Source organism: Curcuma longa, chromosome 4 (genome assembly GCF_044706935.1).
Source record: "Curcuma longa cultivar G26 ecotype Majalengka, Jawa Barat chromosome 4, ITB_CL_G26_1.1, whole genome shotgun sequence".
NCBI classification, from domain to species: Eukaryota; Viridiplantae; Streptophyta; class Magnoliopsida; order Zingiberales; family Zingiberaceae; genus Curcuma; species Curcuma longa.
In genome coordinates, this window is record NC_133864.1 from 13795837 (window position 1) to 13810951 (window position 15115).

A 15115-nucleotide genomic window follows, 5' to 3' on the forward strand; every position below is an offset into this window, starting at 1 on the left:
TTTCAGGCTCACCAAAAGCAGGATGAAAGGACAATCCCTCACTCAAGCTCATATTCTCTGCAAACTCTCTTCCAAATGCTAACTTACATGCCTGCTCGGACTGCTCTCCCACTTCTTTTATCTCCCTTGGAAAAGTGGCTTTGCTCCTGCTCCCCTCCTCCACACTACACTAACTCCTCCAATAGCATTCAGGTCCTTTCCTTCTTGGATTTTGCATCCCTCCGATGGATTCTCTGCTCCCTCTCTGTACCATTCGAGATCAACCAGAGGGCACGAGATCAGATGGAATAAGCGCAAAAGGACAGCGTCCTTCTGCTATATAAACACCACTCAGTTTTACAATCTCATAAACCTGTTGTGGGCATTCAGTGTTAAACCCATGAGGAGGGAAAACAACCACCAGACTGTGTCACAATCGTCCATCGCCCTGTTGCAGGAGAGGTTCAGACAGCTGCAGACAGTTAAAGAGATGAGAGAAGAAAGAGAACAGGAGAGAGCATGGTCTCAGGGCGAGAGGCCGAACGCAGATGCTCAGTGCGCCCAGCCCATGTGGTTTAACCATTTTGAATTGCCTCCTCCATCGAGGCCTCACCGTGGATCCGGACATCCTCCTTGTTGGCCTGGTAATCGTGGTGATCATACGGCGGACTTGCAGCAGGCCCTGAAGACCTCACTGCCAATGAACTCGTGGCCCAATCAGAGTACTTCACAGCACCCAGCTACTTGCACCGAACAAGACGTCGACACCACTCTGCACTTGTAGTCACCAAAATCTCAGCTTCCAGTTTTCCTTGTAGTTCTACTTTTCGTCAATATTGCTTCGTCCAGTTTAGTTATGAAAGAAGAGTAGTAAAGAATGAGTGCGATGTAAACGCTAGTCAATTATTATTACCAGGAAACTGTGCGCCCTACTATCATGATCAAGGCAGCTTCACTATTTCATCTCTTAATTAGCGAAATGAAAAAGAAAAAAAAAAGCTTCTTGATCACATAATTCACATAAGATTCAAAGTTACACGGAAGTAACACCACACTTGTAAACCTTACTGTGAGGGTGCTTACTGCTTACTGCTTAGAGAGAACATGAACTGCATGTTTAAAAGTTAAAATAAGAGTTGTTTGTACTTATTGAAAACAAGAAACTACAATTCGAAGAAGAAGACAAAAAGAGTTTGATAGCACATTAATTACATTCATATGATTATGGAGTGCTGTGAATTCGTTGCTGTGTATATTTGTAAAAAGTTGGCATTGATGCATGAATTCATATATCTTACATTCACATAATTTTGTAGAACAAAAGAGAATAGTTCATTATGGTAAATCATTCAAATGTTCCAAACAAAATAAGTTTAGGGAAATAGAATTAATCTGTATTTATGTTTGGTTCTTTGTCAGTGTGGTCTTTACTTCTTCCCTTAAGATTTATTTGTTTTCCAAATTAAATATCGCTTGCCTAAGACTATAAGCTATCCATTTTAACCTTCTTAATTATCATTTAAATATTTTATTTTTATTGATAAAGAAAAGAAAGTTTTGGAGGCGTTTGTGGCTTTCATTAAATCTTTAGGACTATTTTAAAAAAATAGAAAATCACCCATTAAATCATATAAAATTTGGGGTTGTTTGAAGGCTTCGTCATCACTCTGTTCCAGACGGTCTCGATGACGACCAAAAAGCAGCAGCGACGTCTGCGTTTGCCCCGTTTGATCTCCGAGGAAGACGCTACCACTTCGTCCCCCGTCTCGTTCGCCGCCGCTTTCGCCTGCTGCAATCACCCCCGTAACCTTCGCTCGTCCTCCCTGCCGCTTCTCTGCTGCGTACCCGATCTGCGTCGCTCCGCCGCCGACAAACGACACGTCGCTGACGCCTCCATGCGTGTGCGGTCGGCGTACGCACAGAGGCAGCTGAAGGAAGCGAAGTTCTGTAGCGTCGTCCCCTGCGGCGGAGTGGTCGACGTCGAGGTCAAAAGCTCGCTGCTTCCTTATTCGGCACATCGATCCCAGGGAAGGCGGCGCGACGTTCCGATATTTTCCTCGCGGGGCCGATGCCCGAGGCACCGGGGTACTCGATCCTCGACCGATGAAGACGACAGCTGGTGTTGGACGATGATGCAACAGAGAGGCTGACGAGGAAGCCGACATGCGCGCCGCTGGCGGTGAGGGGGAGCGTCGCGGTGGTGAAGCAGTCGGAGGACCCGAGACTGGATTTTCTACGGTCGATGGCGGAGATGGTGGTGGAAAAGCAGATCGTGTCCAGCAAGGGGCTGGAGCAGCTGCTGCAATGCTTCCTGTCGCTCAACTCGAGAGAACACCACGCATCCATTCTCGCAGCCTTCCAGGACATATGGCAAGCACTCTTCCCGGAGGTACCTGTGCGCGATTGCCGCCGGCGATCTCTTCAGTAGATTATATTTCAATATATGAAAAACATGTATCAATTAATGTAACAGACGTATATAAATCAATTGACAAGTTCGTGATCCAATGAAGCATTTGAATCTGTCGACGCACCGGTTCCGTCTCCCTCTGTCTCAGTACTACAGCGGAGAAATTTCATTCCATGTAATCAAATTTGTTGATCTCACAGACACTGTTTGCATTTGCAGTCTGTGCTCGTCTTTTGTTTTGAAGTTTCAAAGTTCAATTAGGTTTAGGTTGCATTCCTGGCGCATCAGTAAATATTTTAATGGGTCAACTCTTTTAGTCTTTCTTTTATATATTAATTTAATTTATATAGATCATTTGGTCTTTCTTTTATATGTTAATTTACCTCATCTATTCAATACACCTATCACATAGGTCTGCTTAACACGTACGTTTAACTTGAGTAGCTTGATTGACTTAGTTAACTTGACTTATTCAAGTAATTGATAATCTCAATTAAATAATGGAATGATCATTACGGACGTAAGTTCTTCCATTCACACTTATAAGAAGAGGCCGAAAGGTCACGCATAGATACGAGCTAGCACCCAAAAAGAAAGCTTGAATAATGGATTCATAACTTGATTAATTACGTTCTCTATTTGCTCCTACAACGTTGCTACGTACTCGTCGTGAATCGATTCGTTTTGCTTGTAAGATGGCCAACCATCAGTACTGTCAGAAAAATTGGACTTGTCGATCAAGTTACAAACTGTAGTGCCTATTTTTCTGATAAGTTTTTTGTTCGTTGATAAGACAGATCGTGGTTGATATTGATGTCTATGGTGACTTTACAGAGATAGATGTTTAAAATTGTAGAGCATGACATACGTTACGTGCAGTCAAAGAACTATATATATATCTGATCATCCAAACGCTAAACACACGCAATAATGAAATTGGAGTGAATGAATGAGAATGGTTTGACTTAAGGGCAATGCTTAATGGAGAAGTACTCGGACAAGTCTTTATTAATACCATGATAAAATGGTGACATTGGGGCTCTTGAAAATGATAATATATACATGATAAGAAATAACCGTATATTATAAAGATATTAGCTAGGCATATACTTTTGAGGTTTTCGTATGGAATTGCATTCATATGTATAGACTTTCAAATGAAATTAAAAGTGTCATATTGGCTCACTCTTAGTTTGTTGTCGTATTAACTTTATTTCCTTTCTAATTGCCCGTCAATCATCTGTTCCATAACACAAATAATAAACTGATATATAAGGACTTACGGTGCAATTCCATGAAGATCCCTTTCCTAAGAATTTAAAGAAAATAAATTCAAGCAATTAATTAATTGATTTGTGAATAAGCTAGCTAGCTGTACTAAGAACTGTTTGATCTACGAGTAAACAAGCTAGATCTACAAGGTTTTTGACCAAAAGTACGTCAAGAATTTGAACCCATATGAAACTATTGGAAGAAGTGTAATAATTAACCTAGCTAGTCGCTACACCTCGAATGGAGATTGATCAAATGATCTTGATGATTCAGCTACACAGCGAGACAATAGCAGGGAGCTCTAATTAGTAGTACGTACAAATATGCTTATATGTAATTTAATATGATTTTTGGAGACTCTATTTCAAAATATATATATATATATATATATATATATATATATATATATATATATATACACACGTGTCCTAGTCAAGTTACAAGTCAAGCTCATCTATTTCAATATATATAAACACGTGACCTAGTCAAATATCAAGTTGAACTAGAAATCAAAGTCAAGATGAGCTCAAATCAAGTCAAATCAATATAAGTCAAGCTTGGGTCCAATCAAACCGACTTAAGCTGAGCTTGGGTCCAATTAAACCACCTTAGCTGAATTCAGGTCTGGCCAAATCAAGTTATGACCAAATCAATCCCATGGAAGGCCTCCCGTCAATCTAATTCGAATCATATCCGAATGTGTGTGGTCTGCCCAAATGGGGATTTGATTCGACGGTTATTAAAGCACTAATCACTAAGAAATACATCGATTAAGGTATTAATCATCAAAAGAGATATCTTTGCCAAGGTCTGACTTGAATATTAAAAAGGCTTTGTCAAGGTTCGTCTTGAGTCCCTTCCAACTTTTTTTATTAAATATTTTTAAATTTTTATTTGAAGATCATCACACAATCGGTCATTTCAATCTCAAATTGGATTACCTTTAGAATTAAAACTCCAAGCCTCAATCCGAATTACCTTGCCAGCCACCGAGAGTGCGCTTCCCAGCTTACTCCAACACGCCTAGCTTTCCCAGTACATTAAACCTTTCATTGTCCACTTTCGGACGTGGTGCAGGAGAAGGTACTGGCGGCGATACTGATGCGCAACGCCGAGACAGAGTACTTGCAGAGGTACGGGATCGACGGCGCCACCGACCGTGCGCCTTCAAGGCCCAGGTCCCCGTGGTTACCTACGAGGACCTGCAGCCGGATATACTTTGAATCGCCAATGGAGACCGCTCTGCCAACCTCTCCGCCCACCCAATCTCCGAGATTCTCACCGGGTACATTTATTATATTTAATCTTTCATGTTCCCTCCGAATTGAGCTGTTCTGTTTATTATGCACAAATGTGAGGCTTATTTGACTGTAATTTGAAGCTCCGGGAAGTCTGCTGGCTAGAGAAAGCTGATACCGACCATCAAAGAGGAGCTCGACCGCCGGCAACTCCTTTACAGCCTTCTCAGGCCCGTGATGAGCCGGTAATTTTCGCCCTCTTCGTCTACTTCAAGAATCAATGAATTAATCTGTAATTTTCTTCGGGGAAAAAATTGAAATTGAACAGTCAGGTGTCGGGGCTGGACCAAGGGAAGGGGCTCTATTTCCTTTTCGTATATCGGAGATGAAGACTCAGGCGACTTGACGGCTAGGCCCGTTCTGACGAGTTACTACAAGAGCGAGCACGTCAAGAGCCGGCCCTACGTGTACACCAGTCCCATCGCCGCCATGCTCTGCACAGACGCCTTTCAGTGCATGTACGCTCAGATGCTCTGCTGCCTGCTTCAGCGCCTCGACTTTCTGCGCGTTGGGGCCGTCTTCGCCTCCGGACTCCTCCGGGCTATCCGCTTCGTCCAGGTCCACTGGCAAGACCTCTGCAACGACATCGCCGCCGGCTCCCTCTCAGTCCGTGCCGCCGTGGCCGAGCTCCTCAGCCAACCGGACCGGAGCTAGCGCGGTTCTTAGCTGCGGAGTGCAGCAAGGGCGACTGGGCCGGCACGGCATCATCACCCGCATCTGACCCAACACCAAGTACCTCGACGCTATCGTGACGGGCGCCAAGGCGCAGTACATCCACCCTGGATGTTCCGGTTGAGACCTGCTCCAAGACACGTTACCGGACCTCCTCGTGGATGGCTCTGGACAGTAGCGGGTGATGGAGGAGGCGAGAGCTTCACGGTCACCGGAGGCTTCGCCAGAGTAGATGATGAGCAGCAACGACCTCAAGGATGACCTGAGAACACAAGGATCGTTAGTGGGAAGGCCAGGGGGTGCCCTGGCGCGACCACTCCGACGCTCAAGTCAAGGACGGCGGGAGGAAGAAGATGAACAGTGTAATGAACTTGAGCGTAAAAAGAAGAGTATATGTGGAAGAAGCCACCTGTGGAGGAGGGAGTGGTCGTTTTATAGAGAGATGAGTATGTACCTGTCATGTCATCATTAAAGGAGATCCCATCACAATTAATGAGGTGAAGGAACAATTGAGTTATCTGTCCCATCGTTGCTAGTAACCATCTTGTCATGGCCCATGTGGGTGTCAGAAGGATGGCGATAATAAATGAAGGGCGTGGGCTAGTCAGAGAACATGATGGGACATGCCAAGGCACTGTAAGGCGAGTCTGCTGAGGACTCGGATTTGGTTTAGTGAGGAGTCCGCTGAGGACTCAGATTTGGAAGGATTCGGCCGGATTCGACGAGGCTCCTGCCGAATGGAAGGATTCGGCGAGGTATCTGCCGAATGGGTGTACTTCGTCGGTATATGCCTAACATACTTGAGGTTACAGACTCAATGAGTTGAACTTGTGCGTTGGGACCAGACTTAGACTCGAGTTCGACCATGATGAGCCCATTGGATTATCCCCGGAACACTGGAGTACTACAGTGCCGGTCTCTCCATGCAATCACCATGTACGCCTCCTCGGAGTGTTAACTTCGGACTCAAACCCCGTCCTATATATAAGCGAACCTTCGGAGGTCTCCTTTTCTTCTGCAAAGTAGAATCTACCACTTTAGTGACTTCAACCCCACGATTATTTATAAGAAGGTAAATCAAAAAATTACAATTGATCACGACCTTCGGAAGTCTCCTACACCATCATGAGATGGTCAAGATAATGTGGCTCTTTTATGGGCCAGTTAAGAATCTTCTGATAGTCAAAGTTCAGACTGAAATATTAACACGGGTCCACTACGTGTCTACGTCATCTACGGGGGGGCCCTTCGCCAAGGGCTACTTTTAGTTTTTTAATCTTTTATTGGCATCACTCTGCGTAATGTTATAAGTATCTGATAAAATTAAATAAGCAAAAAAGGTATTTGCCCTCCGTCCAGTTAGGCACCGCACATTAGCTGCTCCCCAGCACTGCCTAGTTAGAGCGGTTAAACGGATTAATCCATAATAGGACGGGTCAATCCATAACAGGCTCATCATATGGCGGGGTGGGACGGGCCAACCCATCAACTTAGCGGGTTGGGAAATCTCCAATCCAACCCAACTCAAGGCGAGTCACGGATTAGGCGGGCCAACTCACGAGCCTGTTAAAAAATATAAAAATATTAAAAATTTTAAGTTTGAATTATAATTTAAATTGATTAAGTTGAAATTTTTAGGTTTGAATTGTAATTTTTAAGCTTGAATTGTAATTTAAATTGATCAACCTCACTAACCCATCGAGTTTTCTATTTTAATGTCCCCGGGGCAATGGTGCAACGGTAGGACATCCGGGTTGTGACCCAGGGACCTGCGGTTTGATCCCCAGCTACGGCGTATTTGCAAGAATTTTCCTCCAAATGGGGAACGCAATCAAAGGATGCTGAGCATCTGGATTGGCCGTCGTATGTGCTTCCCGATTTACCCTGGTGGCCGGTGGGAAATTTCCGTGGGACCAGACCGGCCACCCCCAAGGATTGAGTCCATGAGACTGACTGGAATTTATCATTTTTTTTTCTATTTAAATTTTAAAATTCAAAATAAATAAATAATTTTTCTCAATCCGCGGGCCAATCCAAGCCCGCCGCGGGGCAACCCACGCGGGTTGCGGGCCTAGACGAGCTAATCCATCTGAATTCATATTAAAATGGATTGATAAAATTGTAACTCAATCCGCCTAAATTATTTGACGGGACGGACCAATCCGGCGGGTCTAACTCAAATTAACGGCTATATGCATGGCGAGTTGACTCACTCACGGTGACTTCCTCCTCTCCTCGCCTTGGGCTTCAGCCTTCAGAAATCAGAAGTATCTAGAGGGATTATCAAATAATGTTACAGGAAGTTATCGGATCTACCTGAAAGAGTGAAGTTCTTGTCCGTACGCCTGTGATGTTAGAAAATGGAGAGCATGGAACTAGAACACTCAAGATAGAGGAGAACAAGAACACTCGAGAATGAAGAAAAACTTTTACTTACATTACAAATTGAGTAAATACATAAAGTATTTATAAAAAATACTTAAAAAGTATACATAAATCAATAATAAATGATATACATACATCGTTTGAAAAGTCATTCATGAATCTTTTTTTTAATATTCATACAAGTTAATTATGATTGCTCCATTAAGTTGCGTGAATAAATTTGTATGTAATTAACCATATGATGAATCACCACATTACGGTTGCACCTCCCATGTTTTGGAAATTTACCATATGTAATTAACCATATGATGGATCACTCTTTTATGTAATTTGTATGTAATTAACCATATGTTTTGGAAATTTGTATGTAATTAACCATATGATGGATCACTCTTTTATGTTTTCCTTTTTATAAATAATTCTCACTCTCTTGGTGTACAGTATTTAAATTTTAATATGCTCGTAAGTTCTGATCCTATGATGAAGTTGCTTAAGATTATTCTGCAAATTCTTTGAGTTTATGATTTTGGATGGACCATTGTTAGGTTAGTTTTTCCCTATGATGAGTTATAAACAAATCCACTATATTTTAGCAAGTACATAGGTAGAACTTGAGAGGGTCCCTTAAAGAGAACATAAACTTTTAGGAGAATCCCATGAGGATAAATAACAAGAAACTTTTGTTGGGGTAGTTATCTAAAATCGTTTACATGGGAGAGCTTTGGCTCAACACTTGTAAGAAGTGTGTAACTTCCCAACCAAGTTAATGAAGAAATGAGGGTAACCATTATGTCGTCGAACTTTGGTGATAAAGACATGAGATTGCTTATGTGAGAGTGATAATCAAATAACTCTTGATAAATGTAGCACAATTTCTCTACTCGTTACTCTGAGCTTTTGAGTCGTTTAGCATGTGCATTAGCTTCGGCCAAAATGAGAAAAAAAAAATCCTCAGGGGGATGAATTGCGGGGCGTTCATCCTATTCGTATATGAGGCACCTTAAGGGATGGATTGCAAGTCGTTCATCCTATTTTCATATGAGATATCTCTTGGGTGGATTGCGGATCGTTCACCCTATCTAGGTATGTATAGATGCATACTTACGATGAATTTCATGCTGAGTGAATTGTAGGTCGTTCACTCTGCTATACGATATATCCTTCAAGTGGGTTGCAGGTCGCTCACTTTGATATTTTCTATTTATACCTAATGGGTTGGTATTAGGTGAAAGGTAGATCATCCACCTTTACTTAAATGCCACTTTTTGGGAGAAGTGTATTGTATGTCATTCTCTCACTCAATAAATCATATGGAGGTGTCAAATAACATAAGACAATAAATGAGAACTGATGATATCAAGTAAGGAATAAAAGTCGCATACCCTGGAAAAGATAAACGATATATGTTGTTGTGGTCTTTTGAAAAAGAAAATATATTGTTCCTATTTTCATTCATATCTTTCGTATCTCCACTTTGCACAATTGTGCTCACTTTCCTTTCTTATTTTACTTTGACTCCAGATTTGCAGACTTGAGGTGATTTTCGAGATTTGGGTAATTAATAAAGGTGGAGATTTCTCAGAGATACTCAGCGATAGTTATGGAGACGGTTTCTACAGAGTCCATTAAATTCAATGCATTTGCATAATTGGTTACTTAAATATTTTGTTCTTTTCGGCATTATTTATTTCATAAATTGCACGATGTTGGTGGTCAGTCATGTCATGGTATTGTAAAGTCGAGTTTGGGGTCAAACATTGGCTACATCATGGAATAAAGGATTGCATATTTATGTTCGTACAACCTGAATACCTTTATTGGGTATTACTTATGAATTTTGATGCAGGAATGGATATTGTCTAAGCAAGGAGGCTACGTCCATAGATGGATGAAAGTCTCTGGGTCGTGACACTTCAAGATGCTAACTTGGTTCAGGAATTGAGGCCCAACAGACAGTATAATATCCAAATGCTGCACGACCGCTTTCAGGTTTGATATTTCGAATTCATTTATGAAAAGAGGGTCAGTTTTCTCTAAACGACGTAATATTTGTGATAAAGTTTCTAGTTTTTATAGGCTACTGCTGTAATTTATCAAGTTTTAGGCAATGAGTAAAGATGCAATTATTCAACCAGGGCATTCATATCGTCAAATCACTTTAAAACATATCAAATCAACCTAAGAAATTTTGAAATCACTTTAGAAAATAGAGAAAATAGCAAACGAAACTAATCAACTATTCTGGCTTGGGCGGGGGCATCGAATGTAAAAGTGCACTAAAAAAACATCGATTCGCGATCGAATTTTCGGTCGCTAATCAGTCGTTAAATTCAATTAGCGACCGATTCAAAAAATCGTAAAAAATTTCGTCGTAATTGGATTTAGCGATTGATTTCAAATTTAGTTGCTAATTAGCGACGGAATCTGAATTCGATCGCTAATTTTAGCGATGGAATCTGAATTCGGTCTCTAATTTTAACGACGGAATCTGAATTCGATCATTAAATTTAACGATCGAATTTGAAATCGGTCGCTAATTTTAGTGATAGAATTTGAAATCGGTCGCTAATTTTAGCGACGGAATTTGAGTTGAGAAGGAGATCCCGCCGGGAAAATGGAGCCGGAGAAGGAGATCCCGCCGGGAAAATGGAGCTGGAGAAGGAGATCGACGCAGCAGAGGAGAGACGTCGCGGCGCAGTGAAGAGACGCAACGAAGAGATCGGGACTTTAGGGTTCGGGAAGAAGTAAAGGTAAAAAACCAAGGAAAAAATCGGGTTAATAATGGCTAATTAGCGATCGAACCGTATTTCGGTCGCTAATTAGCGACCAAATCGTATTTCAGTCGCTAATTAGCGATCGAACCGTATTTCGGTCGCTAATTAGCGACCGAACTCAATTTCGATCACTAATTAGCGACCAAACTCAATTTCGATCGCTAATTAGCGACTGAAATATGATTCAGTCGATAATTAGCGATCGAAATTGGGTTCGGTCGCTAAATATTAACGACCGAATATAATTTCAGTCGCTAAATTCTTCCCTTAACGGCTGATTCAAAAAAATACAGACCCAATTAAATTTTGGTCGCTAAAATAGCGACTGAATTTACATTTCGGTCGTTAAATAGCGATTGAATTTTAACTTCGGTCATAAATTTGCGATTGAAAAATTTTCAGATCGGACCCGTCTTGCGCATGGCGATCGGTATCAGTAATATTTCAGATCTCAGATCTTTGCTTCCTCTGCCGGGCTAATTTTAGTTTTTTGTTTTTTTTTAATCGATCAGAGCTTCTATTGTTTTTAATATTCTTCTGTTCTTTCGGATCGATCATGTCACCTGACGAGCTGTTCGACAAATTATTTAATGAATACGTGAGATGCTTGGATGAAGTACGTGAACTACAGATTGAAATCTACCAATTAGAAAGATGCTGCGAGCTGAATGAACTGGTTGGACCAGTTGGTGGAGCCGGCGGATCCGGAGGAGGCGGAGGCAGCGGAATGACGGTCGGAAGAATTGAACTGGTTGATAGAGCCGGCGGATCCGGAGGAGGCGGAGGCGGCGGAATGACGGCTGGAAGAATTGAACTGGTTGATGGAGCCGGCGGATCCGGAGGAAGCGGCGGAATGACGGCTGGAAGAATTGAATTGGTTGATGGAGCCGGCGGATCCGGAGGAAGCGGCGGAATGACGGGCGTGGTCGGAAGCAGCGGAGGAGCAATGGCGCATCCAGTAGACTCCTACAAAACGGAACTCTGCATTAATTTCAATTCGAGTTACGGATGCAGTTATGGAGGATTATGCTAGTTTGCTCACGGCGAGGAAGAGCTTCGTCTTGTCACCCCAAATATCGAACTATACCATGCTGGAGGTATTCAAGAGGAAGCTGTAAATACGGCGATAGGTGCCACCACTAACAAAAAACCCATGATTAGCGACGGATTTAGCGATCGAAAATTTTTCGGTCGTTAAATTAGCGATTGAATTTACATTTCAGTCGCTATTTAGCGACTGAATTTGTTCGGTCGCTATTTAGCGACTGAAAATTTTTCAATCGCAAATTTATGACCGAAGTTAAAATTCACTCGCTATTTAGCGACCGAAATATAAATTCAATCGCTATTTTAGCGACTGAAATTTAATTGGGTCGGTATTTTTTTGAATCGGACGATAAGGTAAGAATTTAGAGACTGAAATTATATTCGGTCGTTAATATTTAGCGATCGAACCCAATTTCGATCGCTAATTAGCGATCGAACTTAATTTCGGTCGCTAATTAGCCACCGAACTCAATTTCGATCGCTAATTAGCGACTGAAATACGATTCGGTCGCTAATTAGCGATCGAAATTGGGTTCGATCGCTAAATATTAACGATCGAATATAATTTCAGTCGCTAAATTCTTCCCTTATCGTTCGATTCAAAAAAAACCGACCTAATTAAATTTTGGTCGCTAAAATAGCGACTGAATTTACATTTCGGTCGCTAAATAGCGACTGAATTTTAACTTCGGTCATAAATTTGCGACTAAAAAATTTTCAGTCGCTAAATAGCGACCGAATAAATTCAGTCGTTAAATAGCGACTGAAATGTAAATTCTATCGCTAATTTAACGAATGAAAAATTTTCGATCGCTAAATCTGTCGCTAATCATGGGTTTTTTTTGTATTCTGGCTTTGGCTTTGGTTTTGGCTTGGGCGGGGGCATCGAATGTAAAAAATGGCACCTATGGCCGTATATACAGCTTCCGCTTGAATACCACCGGCATGGTAGAGTTCGGAATCTGGGGTGACGAAGAAGAGGACGAAGCTCTTCCTCACCGTGAGCAAACTGGCATAATCCTCCGTACCTGCATCCGTAAGTTGAATTGAAATTACTACAGAGCTCCGTTTTGTAGGAGCCTGTTGGATGCTCCATTGCTCCTCGGCCGCTGCGTCCCGCCGCGCCCGTCATTCCGCCTCCGCTTCCTCCAGATCCGCCGATTCCATCAACCCGTTCGATTCTTCCGACCGTCATTCCGTCGCCTCCGCCTCCTCCGGATCCGCCGGCTCCACCAACTAGTCCAACCAGTTCATTCAGCCCACAACATTTTTCTAATTGGTCGACTTCAATCTGTAGTTCATGGACTTGATCCAAGCATCTCTCGTATGCTTTAAAAAATGTGTCGAACAACTCGTCAGTTGACATGATCTCATCAGGTGAGGTGATCGATCCAAAAGAACATATCAATATTAAAAACAGAAGCAGAAGCTCTGATACAAAAAAACCAAAAAAAATAAAATTAGCTATGCGCAGTGGAGGCGGAAATCTGAGATCTGAGAACGAAATCTTACTGATACCAATTGTCATGCGCAGTGGAGGCGGAAACTCAGAGGAGGGAGCGATCGATGGAGGCGGAAACTCAGAGGAGGGAGCGATCGATGGAGGCGAAAATCTGAGATCTGAGATCGAAATCTTACTGATACCAATCGCCATGCGCAGTGGAGGCGGAAACTCAGAGGAGGGAGCGATCGATGGAGGCGGAAATCTGAGATCTGAGATCGAAATCTTACTGATACCAATCGCCATGCGCAGTGGAGGCGGAAACTCAGAGGAGGGAGCGATCGATGGAGGCGGAAATCTGAGATCTGAGATACGATTCGAACTCAATTTCGGTCGCTAATTAGCCACCGAACTCAATTTCGATCGCTAATTAGCCACCGAACTCAATTTTGATCGCTAATTAGCGACTGAAATACGATTCGGTCGCTAATTAGCGATCGAAATTGGGTTCGGTCTAAATATTAACGACCGAATATAATTTCAGTCGCTAAATTCTTCCCTTATCGTCCGATTCAAAAAAAACCGACCCAATTAAATTTTGGTCGCTAAAATAGCGACTGAATTTACATTTCGGTCGCTAAATAGCGACTGAATTTTAACTTCGGTCATAAATTTGCGACTAAAAAATTTTCAGTCGCTAAATAGCGACCGAATAAATTCAGTCGTTAAATAGCGACTGAAATGTAAATTCTATCGCTAATTTAACGAATGAAAAATTTTCGATCGCTAAATCTGTCGCTAATCATGGGTTTTTTTTGTATTCTGGCTTTGGCTTTGGTTTTGGCTTGGGCGGGGGCATCGAATGTAAAAAATGGCACCTATGGCCGTATATACAGCTTCCGCTTGAATACCACCGGCATGGTAGAGTTCGGAATCTGGGGTGACGAAGACGAGGACGAAGCTCTTCCTCACAGTGAGCAAACTGGCATAATCCTCCGTACCTACATCCGTAAGTTGAATTGAAATTACTACAGAGCTCCGTTTTGTAGGAGCTTGTTGGATGCTCCATTGCTCCTCGGCCGCTGCGTCCCGCCGCGCCCGTCATTCCGCCTCCGCTTCCTCCAGATCCGCCGATTCCATCAACCCGTTCGATTCTTCCGACCGTCATTCCGTCGCCTCCGCCTCCTCCGGATCCGTCGGCTCCACCAACTAGTCCAACCAGTTCATTCAGCCCACAACATTTTTCTAATTGGTCGACTTCAATCTGTAGTTCACGGACTTGATCCAAGCATCTCTCGTATGCTTTAAAAAATATGTCGAACAGCTCGTCAGTTGACATGATCTCATCAGGTGAGGTGATCAATCCAAAAGAACATATCAATATTAAAAACAGAAGCAGAAGCTCTGATACAAAAAAACAAAAAAAAATAAAATTAGCCATGTGCAGTGGAGGCGGAAATCTGAGATCTGAGATCGAAATCTTACTGATACCAATTGTCATGCGCAGTGGAGGCGGAAACTCAGAGGAGGGAGCGATCGATGGAGGCGGAAATCTGAGATCTGAGATCGAAATCTTACTGATACCAATCGCCATGCGCAGTGGAGGCGGAAACTCAGAGGAGGGAGCGATCGATGGAGGCGGAAATCTGAGACCTGAGATCGAAATCTTACTGATACCAATCGCCATGCGCAGTGGAGGCGGAAACTCAGAGGAGGGAGCGATCGACGGGAGCAGAGGTGGAAACCCAGAGGAGTGAGCGAGTCCTATAAATAGGACTAAAAAGAAATATCTAGAAGAGTCGCTCCTCCTTCCCGCCTCGCACCCCTCGCAACGGCT

The 15115-nt window shown here is 42.7% G+C and overlaps 2 pseudogenes; both read left to right on the top strand.

Moving 5' to 3' along the window:
- The first annotated feature begins 1647 nt into the window (after positions 1-1647).
- On the top strand, positions 1648-2407 carry LOC141827120 (uncharacterized; annotated as a pseudogene).
- Positions 2408-4714: 2307 nt separating this feature from the next.
- LOC141827121 (indole-3-acetic acid-amido synthetase GH3.8-like) lies at positions 4715-6589 on the top strand (annotated as a pseudogene).
- The last annotated feature ends 8526 nt before the right edge of the window (positions 6590-15115 follow it).